This window comes from Lissotriton helveticus, chromosome 8 (genome assembly GCF_964261635.1).
Source record: "Lissotriton helveticus chromosome 8, aLisHel1.1, whole genome shotgun sequence".
Taxonomy (NCBI): Eukaryota; Metazoa; Chordata; class Amphibia; order Caudata; family Salamandridae; genus Lissotriton; species Lissotriton helveticus.
Genome location: NC_136069.1, coordinates 1035934057 through 1035956800, shown reverse-complemented (window position 1 = coordinate 1035956800; position 22744 = coordinate 1035934057). Strand labels below are relative to the sequence as shown.

The following is a 22744-nucleotide window of genomic DNA, read 5'->3' as shown; positions in this document are numbered from 1 at the left end:
CCCAATTGAATGAACCATACAAATATTGCAGATTGCCTCACCCGTAATAGCTCTACCACAAGCTATGGCTCCAACTGTGACCACTGCAGCTCCAGTGACCAATATAGCACCAGTACCTGTTATTAGTGATCAATCTGTAACTAGGGTAGTAGCAAGTGCTCCTCCACTCACTGAGACAAGATCTGAGACTCAACTTGTCACCTGAGGATTTGTGCCAACATCTCAGAACTCACAGACTGTTGCCTGGAAGCCACCACTAATGGTGTAAGCACTGATAGATGTAGGGATGTTAGTACTCATTGCCCTAATATCACTAAAAGAAATAGTTGTGACTGCGGAGGGATATATACAAACCTGGTTTGATGAAACAGCAGAACCTAGTAAGGCAGAATGCAGGAACACCTGAAAATCAGAGGTTGAAAAAGGGAAGCACTTAAAGGTTTCACAATTGAAAGTTACTGGAGGAAATAACAAGGGGATGTTTGGAGTTTGAGCACATAGACAATATCAATGCAAATTATTATTGTACTTGTGCAAGGAGGTTATGAGAAGAGTAGTGTTACCTCATGACAAGTCAACTGAACTAGCTGCAAAATAGGAGAATGGTCTTACAAAAATGTGTATCTACACAGAAGGTATATGGTTCAATTGGATGACCTAGCACTCGAAAATATGAGGATTACCGGACTGCATTTGCATATTGTAAAATTGGTTAAGTGCATTCACCGGTGGAGTGAGATTGACAAATTAAAGACCACGTGGGATAAGAAACATGAGATGAAAAAGAGGGAAGCAGCTATTACAGGAAAGCAAGATGAAGAAGGTGAGGGAGAAGTGACATATTACCAAAGTTACAGCAATCACAGGAGGAACATATGTACCTGTTGTTTGGAGTCAAGGTGATTTGGTAGCATTTGCGAACAATTTTCCCAAATTGAGAGACAAGCTGGTGTAGTGGTATGCACAAGTGGAAAGGTTCGTAAAGATTTCAAAGGTGTTGTGGACTGATTTGAATACGTTCTTTGACATTGTGGTGCCTGCTGATTTATTGGCTGAATGTACGACTGATATACAGTGGCCGAGAGAGGAACCAGCAAGAGTCGCTGGGACAAATACACCATCTCCTACGGTGATTGAGAACCACACAGGGGCCAACGGAGACTGTACATGAGTGTTATGAGAGATTATTACTGGTGTTTCAGCAGCACCGGGGCTGTGAATATCCTGAGGAGGACATTAGGATTTTAGTATCCCAATTTGTTTTAGGGCTAAAGACAGAGATGTATTGGCCAAACAAATCACTCAACGAAATCCTGACATATACAAAATACTACAGTGATGAGTTACACATGAATCAGAAAAGGATAAAAGAGAAGTTCATGTTAGCACACATGAAGCTGGTTCAGAAAGGTTTTCAGAATCCTTCTTTTGTAGGAAATCAAGGAAACATGCAAGGAATTGGTGTGCCACAGTCAGGGTTTCAGAGAAATCAAGGAGGAATAAATACATCCCGTTGCAGAGTTCGAGGTGTAACTGTGGGTACAGGATCTGTAACAGATATTGCTGCAATGGAAAAGATTACAGCTTGTCATATCTGTCATCGAGTTGGACATTGGAAGAGGTGATGTCCATATAATCCTGATAATGCTGAAGGGAATGTACAAATGCCGCAAGGTATGCAAGCTCAAAATGTGTCGGAAAAAACGTCTGTTGGAGGGTCTAGGGGATAGTTTTTATAGACCAACTTTACTCAATAACCCCAAACCAGAACTTGCAACCAAAACAAGAGAAAGTCAGTCTTTTGTTATGACAAGAAAACCTGATAAGCTCCAAGAAAACCGTCCACCAGATGCATATAACCTGCCCAGTACTTGGCTAGAGAGAAGTCTCCATCAGCCCACCCCTTTGGCGGAACTTCGTCATATGGAAGACTAGGAGAGAAAAGTCAGGCACAACCCAATGCCGCACTGCGGCTGACGTAGGTATGTGCTCGGCCAAATACTCTCACTGTTCTCAGCCAAAGTAGTTGTTGAAGGTAAGATACAACTGAGGGAGTGCAGTGCTCATGAAATACAGGTGAAAATTAAAAATTACTATGGGGACCAAAAATAAAGTTTATTAGGTATTGTCCACATGTCATAGGATGAAAATCGATCGCCTGATAGTATAAAGCAAATTTACTATCTCCTGGCGAGTAGTGAGGTCGACATGTTTCAGCCGAATGGCAACCTTCAGGACCTAATCTTTGTTGAAAAATGCTACTGCAAGGAAAGCAATCAAATGTAGAAATATATACACAGTGATTTGCACCAGATAAGAAAATAAATCAGTGGTTTGTTACCACCCTACCCGACATGGTTCTCATGTATATGTAGGTGTGACCATTTTCTTCATTCCCAGCTTTCTGTGGGAGTGTGTCTCACCTCAACCGGCAACTGCTTGGCGATGGAGGCCCCGCTCTGTCCGTCGGTACCTCGTTCCGATCTTCGAGCAGTGGGGGAGCTCAAAATGTGCACACACAGCAAATGCAGATGCCAGTGCAAAAACAGGCTCCAATGATACCTGTTGCACCTGCACAAATGGGGAATCCTAGGTTTAATCTCAATAAAAAGGCAAAAATGAATGCCAGTTAATTTCAGAATGCCATGCCACAATTTCATGATGCATACCAGAATACATTTCAAATATTCCTGTTATTTGAAACTGATGGTTCCAGTTACAAAAATGCTAAATGATGGTGCCTGTGAGGAGAAGAAGGTTGTGTACTTGGTGCAGTCTTAGGGACCGATTACAATCTTGTTAGGAAAGTATTCCCACCAACTCGGGTTAGGAATGCTTTCTATACGAATCACACTCCGAGAGTCCGACCGACCGAGTATGATGTGTCTGTATGTGGACGGACTCAGTTTGTTTGGGGTCCCATTGAATTTAATGTGAGCCTGTGTACCCAACGTGAACACAGGCTCCCATTGAAAAACGGGGTGGGTGGGGAAAAGCGTGCATCCAGTGGCGGTCACCCCATGGTGCCACCACACTATGCACGCATGAAAAGAGAGGACCCAAGGGTTCCCGCTTGTGACCGACTCAGAGGGCCCCGGGTAAAGTGAGACTGCCACGGCCCCCCCGAAAACCAATTTCACAGCTGTTTTGTCTCGGCAAAAGCAAGTCAGTACAGCTGTCAGGATCGGGCATCGTACTCATTCGTTTGGAAGCTGTCCGTATTGGGCTGAATGAATCGGACCTGAACAAATCGGACTGACTGATTCGGGTTCGGAACCGATTTGGTCAGCACAAAAGGCTTCCTCGCATCGTACTTGGTTGTTCGGAAAAGGGGACAATTTATTCGGAAACATAGGCTCCGAATCGGATATGCTTTTTATGAATCCCGTTTGGAGCCCTTCATAACGAGATCGTAATCAGCCCCTTAGAGTTAGACCAGAGTGGCCCATATGTAGATGGTGAAGTCTATGGCCACACTGTATCATTTCAAATTGATATAGGTGCTACCAGAGCCACAGTTAGAACAGTGGAAGTCTCAGACTTACCTCTCTTGGGGAAAACTATCCAAGTTGTAGGAGTAATTAATAAACAAATCCAAAATCAAGTTTCTGAAAAGGTTCCAGTATAAATAGGCTCATTTGAAGATAAGCACCTATTTGTAGTCTGTGATTCAAGTCCTGTGAACCTGTTAGGAATGGATTTGTTGTGCAAATTAAATTGCACTATCTATTGTACACCGGATGTTGTGGCATTCCAGACGCATGATGCGGATGTAGATTTTAAATTAAGCAGCAGGCTGAGACAGGAATATTCCCCCTGCTAACTATCAATGAAATACAGCAAACACAGAAGTCTTGGATTTTACAGGAAAAGAGATCCGAATAATTAAAGGTGTAGTCCAGTCCAAATCTCTGTGAAACAAAATGCAGCCTATCCCAAAACTTCACCATATCATTTGACACCAGAGACAAGAGCAGGAATACAACCAGTGATAGATGAAGTGTTGCAAAAAAGAATCCTGAAGGAACTAGTTGGAAGTGAATATAACGCTCCACTTATGGGTTTCCAGACACCCAATGGAAAATATAGTTCCTAATTTACAAAAAGTAAATAAAACAGTAGTGCTCTGTTGTCCTGTGGTACCGAATCTAGCTACCATATTGGTTCAAATCCCATATACAGCAGAGTGGTTTACAGTTATTGATCTGTACCAGGCTCCCTTTGCACAAAGAAAACCAATTTCTCCTTTCCTTTATAATCCAGCAGAAGGTAGTGAAATGGTGTTGTGTCCTACAAGGGTATACAGAAAGCCCATCCATTTTCAATCAAATCCTGAAAAGAAATCTAGGAACTCTGCAGATGCTAGGAAGATCAACCTGTGCACAATACATAGATGATCTGCTTGTGGTATCAGAAACACAAGATGCAACAAGCGTTGGCATAGCCAATAGATCTCGCCTTTGGGCCTCATATGTGTTTAGCCTTGCAGCACATTATCCTGGGTGCTGTGCCGCCAGGGATTGAAGAGCTCTACAATTACTACACACTTGCAGGTTTAATTAACCTCTTGCATGCTCATGACAAGGTGAGCTCGTCATGAGGCACACTGGAGCTGTGCTCATGACAAGGTGAACTCGTCATGTAGAATGGGATCTTGGAAATTTCAGCACCCAGCGGGAATTGCCTTAGAGCCAAGTGGTTAAGGAATACATGCTTTCCTTGAGAAACAATTATGGACACAGTCCAAGACTTTTTAGTGGACAGACAAAAAGACAAGTGCCTCAATCCAAGTCAACAGCACTATAACATTCTGACCCACAATATATTTAATGGGTTTAATGGTACAAGTGGGCACCATTAGCTTGTACAGATCTGGAACCTGCATGATTTGCTACACTACCCAGTGCAACATACCCAGTTTACCCAAGCAGAATAAATTCCACAGTAAATCAGTTGAAAATGTTTCTAAAGCAGCGATAAAGTAAATTTTGGAACAGGGTACTAATGGGGGATTTTTCTTCCTTCAACTGCACAATGAAGTGACCCAGGGCTCGAATGTCCCCAAAAAATGAACAGGTTTAGTAGCCCAAGACCACTGTGCAGAAAATGCACTGGGCAACAAAAATGTTCACTCTATCTATACTTTCAAGAACTGGTAACAACAGAACTTTCAAGAATTGGCAACAATAGGTCAAACAGACAGACGTGTTGCTGAGGCAGACCTGAAGCTTAGGATATTGTGAGACAAGGTTAGGGTTGGTCATTGGTGCGATCTACACGGAGAGCTCTGGTGAAGCAAGGCTAGGTCTGCCACTGTGTACATTATACACTATAGGCTCTAGTGAGACCAGCCTATGGCTGGCCTTCTGTGCCTTGCACATCACAGCTCTTGTGAGACATGGCTAGGGCTGTCTTTGTGTGCGACGTGCACAATGGGTTCTGGTGAGAGAAGGCTAGGGCTGGTCTTGTTTGCCCTGTTTTAGGTAGGCTCTTGTGAGACAAGGCTAAGGCTGGCAATGTGTACAGACCTGAGGCTTATGGTCTCTAACTTTGTAGCAATAGATAACATGGCACAAGAGAGGCCGTTTGTGGGGAGTTTACTCTAAAACACAAAATTACAAATTTGTGGGAGGAATATATGCTCAATCACGGAGTTGCACTTTAATCCCTCAAAGCTATACTCTCCCACCAAGCCCCTAAAAACAACATAAAGTAACAAGTCTTGAAAAGACAGGGCAAGCGCTGTCTAGGCTCGACCTAAAAAGCCTGTGGGCCCGATTCACAGAACTAACTTAAGACAAAATCCTAAACTTACTACCATTTTTGTATTCACAGAAGGCACTTACTCATTTTGGTATTCACAGAAGACACTTACTCATTTCGGTATTCCTTCTGTGAATACCGAAAGTCCTAAAGTTAGGATTTTTCTCAGTTTAGGAGTAGTAAAGTTAGGACTCCTAACTTTAGGACTCCTAAATGCCTTCTGTGAATACTGAAAGTCTTAATATTAGGATTTTTCTCAGTTTCGGAGTAGTAAAGTTAGGACTCCTAACTTTAAGACTCCTAAATGCCTTCTGTGAGTACCGAAAGTCTTAAAATTAGGATTCTTCTCAATTTAGTAGTAGTAAAGTTAGGACTCCTAACTTTAGAACCCCTAAATGCCTTCTGTGAATACGGAAAGACTTTCGGTATTCACAGAAGGCATTTAGGAGTCCTAAAGTTAGGAGTCCTAACTTTACTACTACTAAATTGAGAAAAATTCTAACTTTAAGACTTTTGGTATTCACAGAAGGCATTTAGGAGTCCTAAAGTTAGGACTCCTAACTTCTGTGGATACCGAAATGAGTAAGTGCCTTCTGTGAATACCAAAATGAGTAAGTGCCTTCTGTGAATACCAAAATGGTAGTAAGTTTAGGATTTTGTCATAAGTTAGTCTGTGAATCGGGCCCTTCGTGTTTTACAAAACATAGAAAGAAATATTGCACTGCTGAACAAGTACACTTACAAAATAATTCTGCCTTACATTATGGTCAGGACAGTCAATAACATTTTAGAATGACGTCTAATCAGTAGAGAAACATACAAAACGGCAACTAGGTAACTAAAGCACAAGCCAGCATTTTTTGCAAACAATGCAACCGCACTGATATAATTGTGGGGTGAGTGAGGATGTGTGGAAATTGCACAAAACAGGCAAGAATGCGATGTTCCCATTGTGCTTTGCAAAACAGGTCTTTGAAAAACAGTACCTGCAGGCTCCAGGAAGTCAAACAAGGTCATGCTGCAAGCTACGCAGCTGGAAACCAGTTGGCATAACTGGCATGCCTACAAAATAAATGCAATTTGAGTTTGCATACTGTGAGTGCTGCAGACATCAGCGCATGGCTATGTGCCAAGAGGCGTTTCGGTGTGGTGATGTGCACCTCTGTCCGCACTCGCTCTCCTGAAGAACTGTTGTATATGCTGTCTCAGGAATGCCGTAATTCCCCCCTGCAAACTCCACTTCTAAAATACATATCTTCCGGTCGGAAGTGTTAGAGATAAGCCGAGCCAGAAGGAAAAATGGCTATTCTCTATTTCAATAAAAAGTGCAGAAAGTGCAGCTACACAGTCATGGCTTCTCTCGAGGGCAGCAGCTTAAAGTACTGTGGGTGATTTATTTGAGAAAGGTAGGCAGTCTGACTATATGATATTATAAATACACTTGGGTGGTTAGTGCACTGCACTCTACAGTCTCACTAAACTTATTTCAACTCTGCAGGGCCAGCCACCGTGGCACTTGAGGGTTTGCCACCCCCCTCCTGAGTCCTCCACCAGAGTCCTGGCTGCTGCAACTCACACTCAGTCGCTCCCTCGCCTCAAGGGCAATTGAATTACCGGGTGAGGGTGCATTGATTTTAATTCTGCAGCTCAGCTGACAGTTGACGGCGGCCGGTGCAAGCACTCAGGAAGCACTGCCAGTGCTATAATTGCCATGCCCAAACTAGCCAGCCACTCTCCCACAACAAACTCCGGCTCTGCAGCAGGACATGACATGGCGCCAGAGACTGTACCACACAATTTATGGCCACCACTATGTAGGTAGCAACAAAGTAAAGCCCAGATTACAGTGCAGCCCAATTTTAAGGAGCTCTGTAGCCAGCACAACAGTGCTGGGACCAGTAAAGGATCGCTCGCTGCAGCAGTAAATACAAGCAGTGAGGAGCGGTGGCAGAAAGTACCAATAAAAAAAAGAGTTGTCCCTAACAACGTCTGAAGAGGGACATCGTAAGGAAACTGTAGTTGGCCGATGTGCCTAAGCCTAACAGGGAAGTGATGTATCAGCAAATCAAACATTAGAAGGCAGCAAGGAAAAGTGATAGTGGAGTGAACCAATGGTAAGAAGGAGATGGGAAAAAATGGTAATATTTATTACAGCAGGTCCCCCAGACAGTGCATGCGTTCTGTAGCTTGACTTCAAAATGACAGCATTGCACTCTTGAAACACCTGGCTGAGAAAAGTGTCTCCAGGGAAACTGCAGTATTGCCAAAAAGAGGGACAATAACCGGGACACATTATTGTGAAAGGAGCTATGAATGTGTCATCAGAGAGAGTGGAAGCACTTTTGCAGATGAATCCACCTCAAACTCAAAAAAAGATCCAAATGTTTTTTGGGACTGGTCGTCTACTGTAGACAGTGGATACCAAACCTTTCCCTAGTGGCAAAGCCTCTACTGAGGCTGACACACAGACATGTGTCTGATCCAATTCCATGGGACAATGAATGTACAAGAGTGTTCCTAGAGTTGAAAGATAAATTGTGCCACACCTCAGCACTAGGAATGCCAGATTATACCAAAGAATCCACATTGTTTTGGAGCAAGAGAGATGGGTTGAGATCAAGGAGCACTTTTGGAAGACTTGCCTTGAACCCAGGTGGAAAGGCCCCTTATAGGTGATCCTCACTACACATACTGCTGTCAAGTATGCTGAAGTCCCAAGTTGGATTCATGCCTCGCACACCAAGAGAGTGAGCAATCCAATCTATGATCCTGAACAAAGAGCTTTGATGGTTACACCATCCAGACCAATAGCACCAGTGTCAATCCAGCCACTGGCAGAAAGAAGGGGTGAAGATCAGTTGACAGAAATTCAAGTGCAAGTACCTTAAGTAACACAGAGCAGCATTGAGATCCCTAACAGAGGAGAAGCAGAGATCGAGTCTCAGAGAGAAAATGCTGCTGATGTGCTACTGAGACAAGAAGAACCAGGCAAAGGAACCAGCACTGAACGAGGAGAATCAACCGACAAGCAGAATGGCCACAAATCTATGAATACAAAAATCTGAGGAGAGGTTTTTCAATAGCTTGAAATAATACCCGAAGAGGCTGAGTATAGTGACAAAGGTAGCCTAGATCCAAATCAGCAAACCCTACTAAGATCGAAAAGAACACAAGTGGCCTGTCGCAGATATTAAGCACCTGAATGGTAATACTTCATGAACACTGCTTTGAATGTTACATTGGAGATTTGTGCAGTGTGAACCCTGAACTATTGGAACCTCCCTGAAAAAGGGAAAATGAGATTGATGAGAATAATCTGAAGTAAATTCAAGACTAAACAGAACTGAAGGAAGACAATTTGAAGTATGCCTAATAGATGATTGTTGTTTTAGTTATTTATTTTACATAATATCCACCTAGGCCTGAGTTGAAAGTTACAGAACAAGTACAACATTTTAGAAGAGCATGGAGTAGAGTGAAGGCTGTCTAGTTATGCTTGTGACTGCAAAAAAAAAGAACAAACAAAGAAGGCTAACCTCACCAAAGAAGCTGCACACTAAAACGTGCTACAATCTATTGGGCTGTTTTAAACTGACTCTGAGAATGTGTTGCATTAGAAATAAGTGTAAATATATCATACGTTCAATTTTCGTAATAACTGTAATAATGATCACTATAGTACTAATAGGATTTTACCTAGCGTCTGAGCCTAAAGCAAAGAACATTATTAATTCACTTATTTCACTTATTTACCATACCAGGGAAGAGCCCTTTAGTTAAACCTCTGTAGGCTATAAGAAAAGTGATTATTCCACTTACATTTATAGTAGGTTTCTACAAGAATCCACTATCACCATGGATGCAAAAGATTGTTGTGTAAGCACACACTTACCTACAACAATTTCAGAAGAGGTTACATATTACCACATGACTTTATCTTATGCTATTTCTTGCATCATCATATTGCCATTAGTTTATAGTTGAGGACATTTTGAATATTTTTGTTCTAATTATGATCTAATACTTACCAGTGTACCATCAATAGAAAGCATGAATTTACACTCACAAGCAAGGGAAATGGACTCAGCTTGGAGTTATTTATTTTCCCATAGACCCATAGATAGTGTAAAGGTTTACAAAAATAATGTAACCTGTTTAATGCGGCCAATAGAAAAGGCTTATATAATGGCTTTAGAAGAGAGACACACTAACATGACACAAACTACTGACAAAAAGGGAGATATTTTAGACAATGTCTAGAAGAAGGAAGACAGCGGGGTTTAGAAAGAAGATGGTTTACCCTAAACTGAGACTTGACAGCCAACACAAATGGAAAATTTGCATATACAGAAGACGGACACCCAAAAGGACTAGACATGAAATATGGCGCTCTCCTGCCTCCTTCCTATCGCACAACACAGCGCAGCCTCGCGGCGGGCTGTGTTGCGTTGAGCGACTATTTTGAAAACCTCCCCCCAAGTTTGTTTGCAAATTTTGGAAATGGAGTTGCTACAATTGGAAATTGGTTTTCCACAGCAGGAAGGGGTATATTGAAGGCTTTTTTTTCTGTCAATAGTAATAGTGGGACTTTGTCTATTATTTCTTTACAAATTATTTCTGGGCTGTGGATACATACTTCACAAGAGAGAAGAAAGGATGGAAAAGAAATGGTATGAGAAGGATTTGGGTTGAAAGGCTATAATGAATGATGATTACATGAAGTCTTTAAAATTTAGCGGCTTAAAAAGGAAATTGCACTCTGAAATGGGCTCACATGAGAAACCTAGATATGTTATGATTACTAAAATCATCAGACTGGGGTTTGTGTAAGTTGAACATTTTTAAGTAAATATAGCCTCAAAATAATATAGAAATGAACTTTAGCGTTAACTTAGAAAACACGTGTCAATATAGTGGTTAGGGAAAATGCATTTTTATTAAATGTGCCACATAGAAAATACTGCTTATTTCTGCAGAAAACTCACATTTCTTTTGTTCTTTCTCTGATAGGTTGCAAAATATTCTTATTCTTTATTATCCCTATAATAAAATTAATGCTTTTTGTAAATGCTGACAACATTATAATTGATCTGCAAAACTTGAAATCTTCGTGAAATGTGCTGTGTGCTGCAAAATGTATGTCTTTCCACCACACACCTTATTATTTCATCGTATTCAGATAGTTTTCTCTGCTGCATGCTTATAATGAATAGGTAAAGAAAATGCTTGTTATAGCTCTGATTTCCATGATCTAACCAGGGCATGCTAGATAATAATGTTTCATTTCATAGACCTTTTACACAATGGGACACTGAACTGCTAACAGAGTAGACTTGCAAAGGTTCTCATGGAAACTTTCCTAGATGTATCTGTCTGTAATATGTTATACCCATATTCAAATAGCAACATGTCGAAATTAATGTTTACTGTCGAAATTGAGGAAGAAGATGGCAGACCATTGGAAGATATTTTCCTATTGGCCAGGGATGATTCAACATTTCGAGTTTGCAACATGTTTTATGTTTTGCGTATTTCTATATAAAACAGGTTCCTAGCTCGAGAGTTAATGCATTCTGTTCTCTCTTTCCCTGCCATGTCCCTTAGCACTTGACTGTGCTACTCTTGCCCGAGATTGCTGTAAGCTACTGCTAACAGTGATTTTCTTGTTTTCCTTACCCTTTATGAGGAGACTTTTGATCTTTATTTTGATCATCTATACTACTATTATAAAGAGAGAACTTGCACCTTTTGGCCAGGTAAACTCGGGAACTACAGCGCCAATCCACACACCCAATACATTGTTAGAATCCTCAGGGTGTGTAGATGGACATAGGCGACATTAAAAAATAAAACGTAAAATAAAAAATTAAATTTTCTAAACAAAGTAGTCCCCTAAAACAAGCGCCGGCCGCGACGTAGCGCTGACCGCGACCTAGACGTAATGACGCGGGGAGGAGCGGTGACGTGCGGCGAGGAGAGGCGGTGGAGTCCGGAGTGGGCAGCGCAGGTAAGGCAAAGGCAGGCTGGAGGTGGGAGGCGGGAGGGAGGATCGAGGCGGGAGGCGGGCTGGGCAATGTCGGGGCGGGAGGCGGGCTGGGCAATGTCGGGGCTGGAGGCGGGAAGCGGGAGGCGGGAGGGATGCGGTCTTGCCCAGACGGGAGTGCACAGAGCCTTAACATGCAGCCCCCAGCCCCCTTCTCCCCTGGGAGGCGGGAGGCGGGAGGGATGCGGTCTTGCCCAGACGGGAGTGCACAGAGCCTTAACATGCAGCCCCCAGCCCCCTTCTCCCCCGGGCAACGCCGGGGCGGGCTGCTAGTAGCTAATGCTGTGATTACTTCCTTCTACCTATTTTAACAGTTGTTAGGGCAGCTGTTAGGAAACTTGGCTGAGTTTCCAGAACTGCTCTTCATGGGAAGTACGACTTTTCATAGCTATGAGCCTTTTGCTCCAAATGCACTTGCTTTTTCCAAAATAACTCTTTATGGGTTCTCGCTAGGATAGGTTAGGTCTTTTACATTAAGATAGGGACTAAACCCTTTATAGAATGCAGTGTTATTTTGTATGCTGTCTCTTATAACAAATCTTTTTGATATTTGTATAAACAGATTTGTCTGACTAACTTAGATAAAGGAACAAAAATATGAACTAATCTCTTAAATGAGAAATAAAGCTTTTAAAACTTCATCAAACCTCTCATTGACCGAACATTAAATGCTGTAGGTTGATGATTATTTTGAAATGTATTCAGGTTTTGCTCCATTCTAACATGGTGGTAAAGATTTGTCGACCTGGAGAAGAAAGACATTTGCTTGGAAGTTGGATTTTCACTTAATAAATTTTAATGTGGATCTGGTCATAATGAGATTTCCACACTCATAACTCTAAAGGGAAACCAATCAGCAACAGGAATGTGAGAGAGCACAAAGAGACTCAACAGCCAAGCCAGCTGCAAGCCACTGCACTCAAGGCTAACAGAGAAGAAAAAGCTGGAATCTCTAGGGAGGAGCAGAGGTGCAGGGAGAGAGCCAGATGCAAGAACTAAACCAGGAGCTAAGAATCAGGGAATCACCAATGGAGGGAACACTAAACTAGGACTTGGAAAGGGAAAGGTCAGCGGTACAAGGCAGGGAACAGGAAAGCCAAGAATGAGTACAGATCAGAGGCAAGAGAGTGAAAAGTTGGGAAGGCAGGTATAAAAGGGTCAGAACAGCCATGGAATCCAGAAAATCAATAGAGAGAATAGGGCACCACCATCAGGACAAGACTGGGGAAGGGGTTGGAGACAGAAAGAACTACAAGGACCATGATCAGGAATATGGTTCGGAAGCCTGAACTGTCATATTCTGGTGTAATATCTGGACCCCACCGGGCCATCATGAGCGCCACCTGATGGCAGGATGGCAGAATCCTGACACAATCTACACATAAATGGTGATTTGTTTGGATTTTTGAAAAAAAATGTTTGATCATCTTGATGAACAGACATGAAATATGTTACAGATGACATTTTTGTTTTTACTTTCTTTTAGCCATCAGCTATTTTTGCCTTCTGTACTGAGATGTTAAACCTACATTTGTGTCTTGAAAAAGCCCATGGCAGAACTTTGCCCTAGTGAAACACTTGTTGATAGTGTGAGTCTATGGTTGCCGACCATACACTAATTTCGATAATCGAGATATGAATTGGTTATATTGAAATAACTGTACTATTAAATAAGGATGATTCTGACATTTCTGTAACAAAGAATTATCTTGAATTACCAACAATAAAACCACTACAATTTAGATGAGTGTTTTGAATTAACTCCTCTACTCTCGCAGCTATGATGATTAAGGAGTACAATAGTTATGCATTGTGGGGCTAAGTCAAAGCAGCACGTAACCCATACCTGAAAACAACTCCCCTTCTTGTTACAAATATACAGACTTCTACTTTGAGCTTGAACTTTGTCAGGTGAGCAAATGGAGTGTAATGATACCTAAACCTTACGAGCCTTTGGTTCTTCTATGTTTGTAAATAGCTGAGTTCTCACTTTCTGGCCACTTGGGTTTATAGCATTATACCTTTAACTTCTCTTTCGCAACGACTTGGCTTGTATTTTATTTCACACCAGACACACATTGTTCAAGTGACCAAACCTATTTTATTTGTGACAATACAAATTGGGAATCAAACTAGTTCATATTCAAAGTTCATCGGAATTACAATAGACATTTCAGGGGGCCACCGTTGTCCTCATAATTAAAATCTTAATATTACTGACAATATGCAAGGATATTCCATAAAATTTAAAGATTGTAATATCAAACTAGGTTTATGTTGTTCTGATTCACCATAGCCTTTAAAGTCATTAAACCACCTAGAGACAAAGCATTAAGTATACCTAGAAAAATGTAAAACAATAAGAAATAGTCATAAACAGGTTTACTGCTGTAGCCAAGAGATAAAATAGTTCTGATGAGGTGAACAATTACCAACCTGCAGGTCACTGTGCATCATTCCAACAAACGAATTCAGACATTCATTGTTCCAAACCTAAACAGCTGAAAGGATTTTTACCTACATAACCTTGTGAAGTTTTTGCAACTTTTGCAATTTTGGTGGTGAATACTTCGACTAAAATTAGGCTTTGTGGGAACCCTTTGCCTCTAGCCTTTAATAACTCACTTTTAATGGAGAGTTGTTTTGCAAAATGTCTTTGGAGAAAAAATGGAGAAGCTTTTTCACACAAACATTATTTTCGAGGTTTTGAGGAAACCTTCCGAACTTTATAAACTGTAGAGTTTCTTAACATTTCATTACTAATCACACGTCTGAGTAGGGTATAAAATATCAGAAAGCCATTTCTGCCCAGGCTTAAATGCTTTTACTACTGCATAATTGAATGCACAACAGCATACAATTACACAACAGTAAACCCCATGCAATGGGTGGATTGGTTGAAAAAGTCATGGTTTGCCTTGAGAGTTTTTTAAACGCCCACAATCCTGTGAGTTTGTAACCATTCACAAACGTCTTTCTGAACATTTTTACAACCTGAAATTGTTGAGAGATTTGCTCCAGTAAACAGATGGATTAAATTCCATCGTGGGTGGGAAGGAAAACAGACCACATCTAAACTTTGTGTAATATAGGGATAGGGTACACCTTTGGAGACATGCTATCAGGAATGTATTTGAATTTCCAAAACTGTTAAATCTACCAGCATGAGTGATGTCTTCTAGCTTAGATATAAAAATGTTCTTTGTGAAACAGACCAGGAAACACTAGTGTAAAACATAAAGAATGGAGTGAAGAGGTGGAGAGATTAAACAAGGATGCAGTTGGGGTAAAGATGGCACACACTGAGAAAACAACTTCAAATAATATATATAATAAAAATGTAGGGTAATAGTGTGTCTCCCATGCAATCACTGGAATCACATTCAATAAAAAAATAAGTAGAAAAAATCAAGGTTTGCAGAGGTCCTTTTTCTTGCAAACACACAAAAAGAACAGACAAGCCTTTCAGTCTAACATCACATGGTGTCCCTATATAGGGTTTGTAGCATTAACATGGGTAGCACAGACGTGAGGGAGTCCATAGTCATTTTCTGAGTGAGACCTACAAAATAACCTTACAGCTCAGGCACATTTCAGATTTCTTCTTTAGTGTAGTTTGTTGTTTGCTCTGCTGTGGCACCAGTCCCCATGAGTACTACGTAATCCTTTGAAGAAAATCAAATCTTTCCATTGTTACATTTCTGATCATCTTCTTTGCTTGTGATTGACTGTTATTCACCAAGAAGTTGATGTTCATCACAGCATCCTGAAGCTGTGCTTTCTCAGCCTTATGTGACCCACTACAATTCAGGTGCTGAAAGTCTCTTTATTCCCTCTCCTTACCCCCAAGGTACCGATACCAGGGACATCAGTAAATCCGTTTTTTTTCCTTCACGGTTTTCACCATGTAAAACCTCTTGCAAATTGTGCAGACAAATAGCACGCCTCCAAAGGGTGTTTACCATGCACTATTAGAATATTATCTACACCTTTCATGGTGGGTAAATCAGAGTGTGGCGCTAATTTGTAAACCAGTAATTAATGTTGTGTTATTGGTATTTACTGGGTGTACAATTTACCATTCTTAACAAGGGTCTAAGACTATTTTCCCCCCATCATTAACCTCCTTATTTTATGTATACTCCCTCAGCATATCTCAGACAGACCACCGTCAAATTCCCATTTTTATCGCTTTTACATTTTTCCCATATATTCTTGACGCTCCTTACCACTTGACGCCACATCTTGGCCCCAGGTTATTCAGCCCATTTTGTTTCACTCATTTTCACTTTCCTATCTTCCAGAATCCAACACTCTATTTCCTCAAGCTCTTCTTCCCCAGCTGTAATGTTTTACCATCTTACTACTTTCTCTTATGTGCTTTCTCTTCACTGTATTTAATTCTATGCCTCATTTCCTCGTTCGATCCCATTAACTCCATACAAAATGTACTCTCTCTTTTTTAAGAGGGGACTCCTCAATCATTTACTGCCCATGCTATAGCCGCACTGCAGTCTCTTTCGTTCAGCCACCACGTATTTCATTTAATCTCTTATCCTATTTTAAAATATTGTTTCTCCATCCTTCCCCATAGTCAATACATTTTGATTCTTGCTTTAATTTTTTTCACCTGGAATCCTACTTTTCTATTTTTCTTAATCTAGTCACATTCTCCATTTACTTTTGCTTGTTACTACTGCAAAATTATATTTAGCTCATACAACTGGCGATATTGCTCGGTATAGTAGAAAATCAGGAAAAGAGAGAAAATATATTACATTCAAAAGAATTACATTGATAAAAAACAATGTCATAACTTTTGCGGGGATCTTATTAGGTTCCTGTTGGAAGTGGGGTCCTTATCGCTTACTGCCACCACCAAATGCTGGAGGCGGGCGTCCCCGACCCCTCGCTTCAACGTTAGGCTAAGTAAAAACACCGTCTGAGATAGCCCTGCTCATCCCTTAGTAGTTTGGCACGAGCAGCCAGGCTTATCTCCAAGGCACAAGTGTTCAATATGTGCAACCACGCTCACAGTAACCACATGATGTCACCACAAATAGACTCTACACAAGTTTTGATAAAATTAGTATAATCTTTATATAAGAAATTATACGATACAACCACATGATACAAAATCAACATAAAAGAATGGGTAATATTGTTTCCGGTGGGTTGGTAGGTTCTAATCCCAACCACCGCTCCTAACCAATAGTTAAGCTCACTTCCAACCGTTTCCAAAAGGTTAGGCCAGTTGTATTGCTAGAATCACACACGTTTCAAAAGGAAACAAATATTGCAATGCGTAAGGATATTCTCTTATACTGTGCAACAGAGAAACAATGCCATACGTAGCGCCACAGTCATGTACTTTGCAATTGAAGAAATAATGCAATGCGTATCGCCGCCAGCATGCCCTGTACCAAGAAGAAACAAAGCAATGTGTCACGCTATTATCCTGTACAGTGCAATGAAGAAATAATACTCTGTGCCACGTTATACTCAGATACTGTGCACTGAAGAAATAATGCAATACGCCACATTACAATCAGCTAATAGGCAAGGGAAAAATAACGATGTGCGTAGCGCACCAAGCATATGGTTCGTCAGGCCCCAAATGAGGTCAGGCGTCATACGACAGTTCGATAGTTCGTTTGCAGCAATAATGCAAAGTGTAATACAACAGTTTTACATGCTCCATTACCAGTGCCTCTGTCAAACGATGACACAAAAGTACTGCTTCTCACTCCGGTCTCAGCACTGCCCCTCCTAGGGTCAGCACGGGCTGGGATCTGAGCCAAAGCAATAGCTCATGCAGCTGACTGCAACAGGAGGCCGAGAGAGTGTCCTTCCGGGCCCGCACCCTCACCCCAGGTGTTGATCCACGTTACCTGGGGTGGCGCGACCCCACTCTCCTCACTGACATCAGCGACTTGGGCCTTGATCCAGAACTCCTTCACGGGCTGAAGCGGACTTGGGCCGGCGGCTCAGCTCTTCCGTGGCTGCCGGTCCCAGCCATTGCGAGTAACTCCGAGGGCCCAATGACTTGGCCCTCCTTCCGCAGGTCTCAGTCCACACCGAGATCCGCCTTCAGCACTGTGGAGACTTTACTTCCAATTTGGTGCACCTCCTACTCATGCACTCCTCACCAGCACCTCAGGTTTTACTTCGACATGCACACCGCGCGTCCGAGACTCGCCTCTTCTTTGGTGCTCACGATGATCCGGCGCTGTTCACCAACGCTCTGCTTGCACCTCAACATGCGCCCCTCAAGTTTAAGTCTCTCTTTTTGTCCGGGTGCACACGATGTACAGGCGCTCTTCACCAACGCTCTGGCTGCACCACGACACGCACTCTGGGCGCCCGAATCTCACCTCTTCTCCCGGTGCACACGATGTCCAGGCGCTCCTCACCAACAACCTGGCTGCACCACAACACGCACCTAGCGCGTCTAAGTCTCACTTCTTCTGTTGGTGCCTATGAGGCTCAGGCGCTCTTCACCAAGACGCAGGCCGCACCACGACACGCACCCAGCTCGTCCGAGACTCACTTCTTCCGTTGGTGCACACGATGCCCTGACGCTCTTCACCAGCGCCCTGGCTGCACCCCTACACACACCCACGCGTCCGAGTCTCACTTCTTCCTTTGGTGCACATGAGGCCCAGGCGCTCCTCAACAACACCCGAGCTGCACCACGACACGCACACTGCGCGTCCAAGCCTCACCTCGTCTCCCTGTGCACACCATGACCAGGCACTCCTCACCAACACCTTGGCCAGCACTTCTACACGCACCCAGAGCATCCGAGACTTAGCTTACTCCTGTGTCCCCACGATCACACAGCACAACTTCTGAGGGTTTAAAGCTGCGAAAGCACCCGCACACCGCGTTGCTTGGGACTTCTCCAGAAACTTTTATGATCTGGATCCTTAATTACTCAGCAGGAGATGGGTCAATTGGTTAATAGCACCAGCCAAGGCCTTTTCACCTCTCGGGCTTATCCTCCCCCCTACTCTCCAGATGCAGGTCAGCCTGGTGCCATCTGAACCCCTCCCTTGGTCAGGACCTCTCCGAGTTCCTCTCACCTTTCAGTTCCAGACAGACAATCCACGTTTCAGAGACACACAGAAATGCTCAGAGCACAAAACGCAGCCACTTTCTAAAAGAGTGGTTTATGAACACACAGTGACAAAACCACCTTCACAGAAAGGTGTGTTATAACACTGTGAGTTCAGACATACTCACCTCTCCCTTCTAAACTGACAGGAAACTAGGCTAACAAACACAACACCTAGCCTCCCCCATTCTGTCATATGGATAGGATGGCCTTTCAGCAGTGAAAACCGAAATGGAGAGTTTTTCAATGTCAGAACATAGCACACACCTCAGTATATGTTCTGCCTTTTACCTACACTGCACCCAGCCCAGGGGCTACCTGGGAGCTGCCACAGGGGGGTCCAACATGATGTAAAATGGAAAGTCAGGCCTGACAAGTGGTTGCACTTGTCAGGACTAAATGCTATCTTAACATTCTGCGTGCAGGCCCTATACTGAAGGCCTGAGTTCCCTTTTTTGCGTGCCCTTGCATTACTAGCCCTTGCACACACAGTGCGCATCTCTAGGGACTTTACTAGTAAGGCAAACATACCAATCATGGCCAACCAATCACCATTACATTTTAAAAGGGAACTATTGTACTTTGACACTGATCAGCAGTGGCAAAGTATCCAAAGCATCTAAAAGCAAAGGAGGCAGAGGCAAAAAGTCAGGGGTAATTGCGCCAAGATATGCTAGGTCTAACAGTTCCCATTCAAGTTGCAGCATGTTTTAGAAGCACGCACACTGGGGAACCCCAAACCAAAGTGTTTTGGTGCCAGCTAGTGGTGTTGCAACATTAGGTGCATCACGAAGGGACAGGTCTGGTCCACTTTTTGTAACATGAGCACTGGGCCCCTAGTAAATGTGTCGCTTGGGTAGTAGTTTCAAAGGGTCTGTCCATTGAAGGGGCATTATATTTGCAGCAAATAGCTTATGTATCAATGGTAAGGCAAACAAGTGTTAAAAAAGTCTTATAAGGCCATTGAAGTGTGGCCATTTCTGTTGCAATTTCTTTTGGAATATCATATTTAGGGACCTAATCACAAAGGTAAATTTACACGTGAGTAAATCTGCATGTGTGAATTTACTCTTCCACTTTGTAGTAAATGGACTACTTTTGGCTATTCCCCATTTACGAGTGAAAATGTACAACAAATTGTAGACTTACATGTCTACACCCCCTGAATTCGGGGGGTGGAGACAATATTACGAGTGTAAAGTTACCACTACTAATTTCCACATGTTGGTGAGGGTTTCAGTAACCAGGCGGTGATCTTTCAATGGTAAAGAATAGGGGAAAGTTAAAAAAAGTTGATTGCATTTAAGAAAAAGGAGAAATATTTGTATGATAAATCTTAATGCAAATTAATTCTATATATTTATTTTAAATGTAGAGCAAAATAAAAAAGCTAGAAGCTATCAACTTTATTTTGAGTTAAAATGTATTATAAATATTTATTACAAATATTTATTATAATTATTTGTTTCTCTATCACTGTCAGCTGTGCCGAAGGGGAAGTAGGTGAAAGGGAAGAAGGTGGCCCTGCCCCTTCTGTGAAGAAGAAGCTCAAGGCCAAGAAAACCAACCTCTTCTTTGAGAAGAAACCCAAAATCTATGGCATTGGCCAGATTCTTCAGTCTAAGTGTGATCTGACTCACATCCAGCTGCAGCACCAGAGGCCCATCCTCTAACAATTGACTTTAAGTGCCACCTGCGATCAACCAGTTCAAGCAGGCCCTGGACCGACAGACGGATCCTCAACTCTTTAAGCTGGCCCACAAATATAGACCAGAGACTAAGCAGGAGAAGAAGCACAGGCTCTTGGCTCGCACTGAACAGAAGGCTGTAGGCAAGGGGGATGCTCCAATCAAGAGACCTCCAGTGCTCAGTGCAGACGTGAACATAGTAACCACTCTGGTTGAATATAAGAAGGTCCAATTGATGGTCATTGCCCATGATGTGGACCCTATTGAGCTTGTAGTTATCTTGCCTGCTCTGGGCCGTAAAACGGGTGATCCATACTGTATCATAATGGGGATGGTTAGGCTGGGCCGACTGATCCACAGGAGGGCCTGCACTTCAATCGCCTTCACACAAGAAAAACCGGAAGATAAGGGTGCGCTAGACAAGCTACTCAAGGCCGTCAGAGCCAACTAAATTGACATATATGATGAGATTCATCATCAGAGGGATGATGGTATCCTGAGTCCTAATTCAGTGACTCTCATTGCAAAACTTGAGAATGTCAAGGCAAAGAAAGGAGATTGCCACCAAGCTGGGTTAAGTCAACAGCATCTTTCTGTACATAATAAACTATGAAGGAAAAATGCTGCATTGTTTTTTTCTGAAATAAAATTACTTATCAAGTCCCTGCAAAACAAATATATATTAATTTTATTAGAATTCATTTTTTGATGATGTATTTAAAAAAAAAAAAAAACTCAACTAAAACTCATATCTTTATTTATTAATTATAAGATGTTACAGAAAGATATATACAGATGTAATGTAAAGTAATTTCATTATTTAAAAAGATATGTTTTGCAGTACTTGGGCAACAGTCACGCTTGGCTGCTCACAGGTGATGCCCACAGGTCCTGGATGCAAGCCCTGCATCCAGTCCCATCCTGCACACGGTCAATAAATCCATGGTCAGTGACAGAGGTGGGTGAATTTGAACAAATAATCCCCAGAAAGTCGCTGGAAAAACTAAAGGAAAGTGCCATTATAGTTAGGTATGGTAATAAGATCTTACTTTACGTTTAAAAAAAAAACCATGGAAATTCCCTAAAAACAGCAAATGTAAGAGTGACTTTATAATTAGGTATTGTAAGAAAATCTTACTTTAGGTGAAAAAAATCCCCTAGAAATTCAGTTAAAAAAAGAAAGGTTAAAGTGATGTTATGGTCAGTCCTTGAAACAATTTAAAAACTATCGGCCATATTATCAAGAAAGGGCGATAGATTATTGCCGCTTTTATCGGCAGGAAACTGCCGCTAAAGCGGCGATAATGGGCTTGATAATATGCCCTTGTGAATTCCCATAGAAGCCCAGGTTAACACCAGAACCTTGGCTTCTATGGGAATTCACAAGGGCATATTATCCAGCCCATTATCGCCGCCTTAGCGTCAGTTTCCTGCCTATTAAAGCGGCGATAATGTATCACCCTTTCCTGATAATATGGCCCCATGTTTTAAAACAAAAAACACTGAAGTTCAGCAGTTATGGTTTTCTAAGCTAAATTTACCTTGCACCACTGCCATGCACTGCTTATCACCTCATATCTTACATCATTCATAACAAGTTAAATGACATAATTCATGGCATCATTCACACCAGACCCTGCATCCAACATACATTAGGGGTTGGAATGTCATCTTGCCCTATGGCCAGACCCTGCACCCACCCGTCTGCAGGTGGCCATGCTCAGGTGAGCGTTGACTGCAGGACAATAGCACCCAGCTTGGATAGGGGTACGTGGGGTGGGGGGAGAGGGTGAGGGGTGAGGGTATATTTTAAAAAAATGTAAAAAAACATACCTTACCGCCAAGTCTCTCTGTCATCTCTACTTGCGTTGCCAATACAACAGGAAGGAGGCAGCCAGGCTCCCCTGCCCAATCATAATGCTGCAATGCAGTGTTTTGAGTAGTAAGCACCCAGGCTCCCCTGACCAATCACAACGCTGCAATGCAAAATTTTGATCCAGCTATAATACAGCCTGCATGGAGAACAAGGGAAGTGCGAATGACTGTTTGGTTGGCCCGAGAGTGCCGGCAAAACAAACATTGCGCACTTAGGAGGGTGCTACCACTCCTCCCCTGCTCTGCAGCCCCGCCCCG

The 22744-nt window shown here is 42.4% G+C and overlaps 1 pseudogene; it reads left to right on the top strand.

Annotated features, from left to right (window-relative positions):
• The first annotated feature begins 672 nt into the window (after window positions 1-672).
• Window positions 673-21189, top strand: LOC144773843 (large ribosomal subunit protein eL8-like; annotated as a pseudogene).
• The last annotated feature ends 1555 nt before the right edge of the window (window positions 21190-22744 follow it).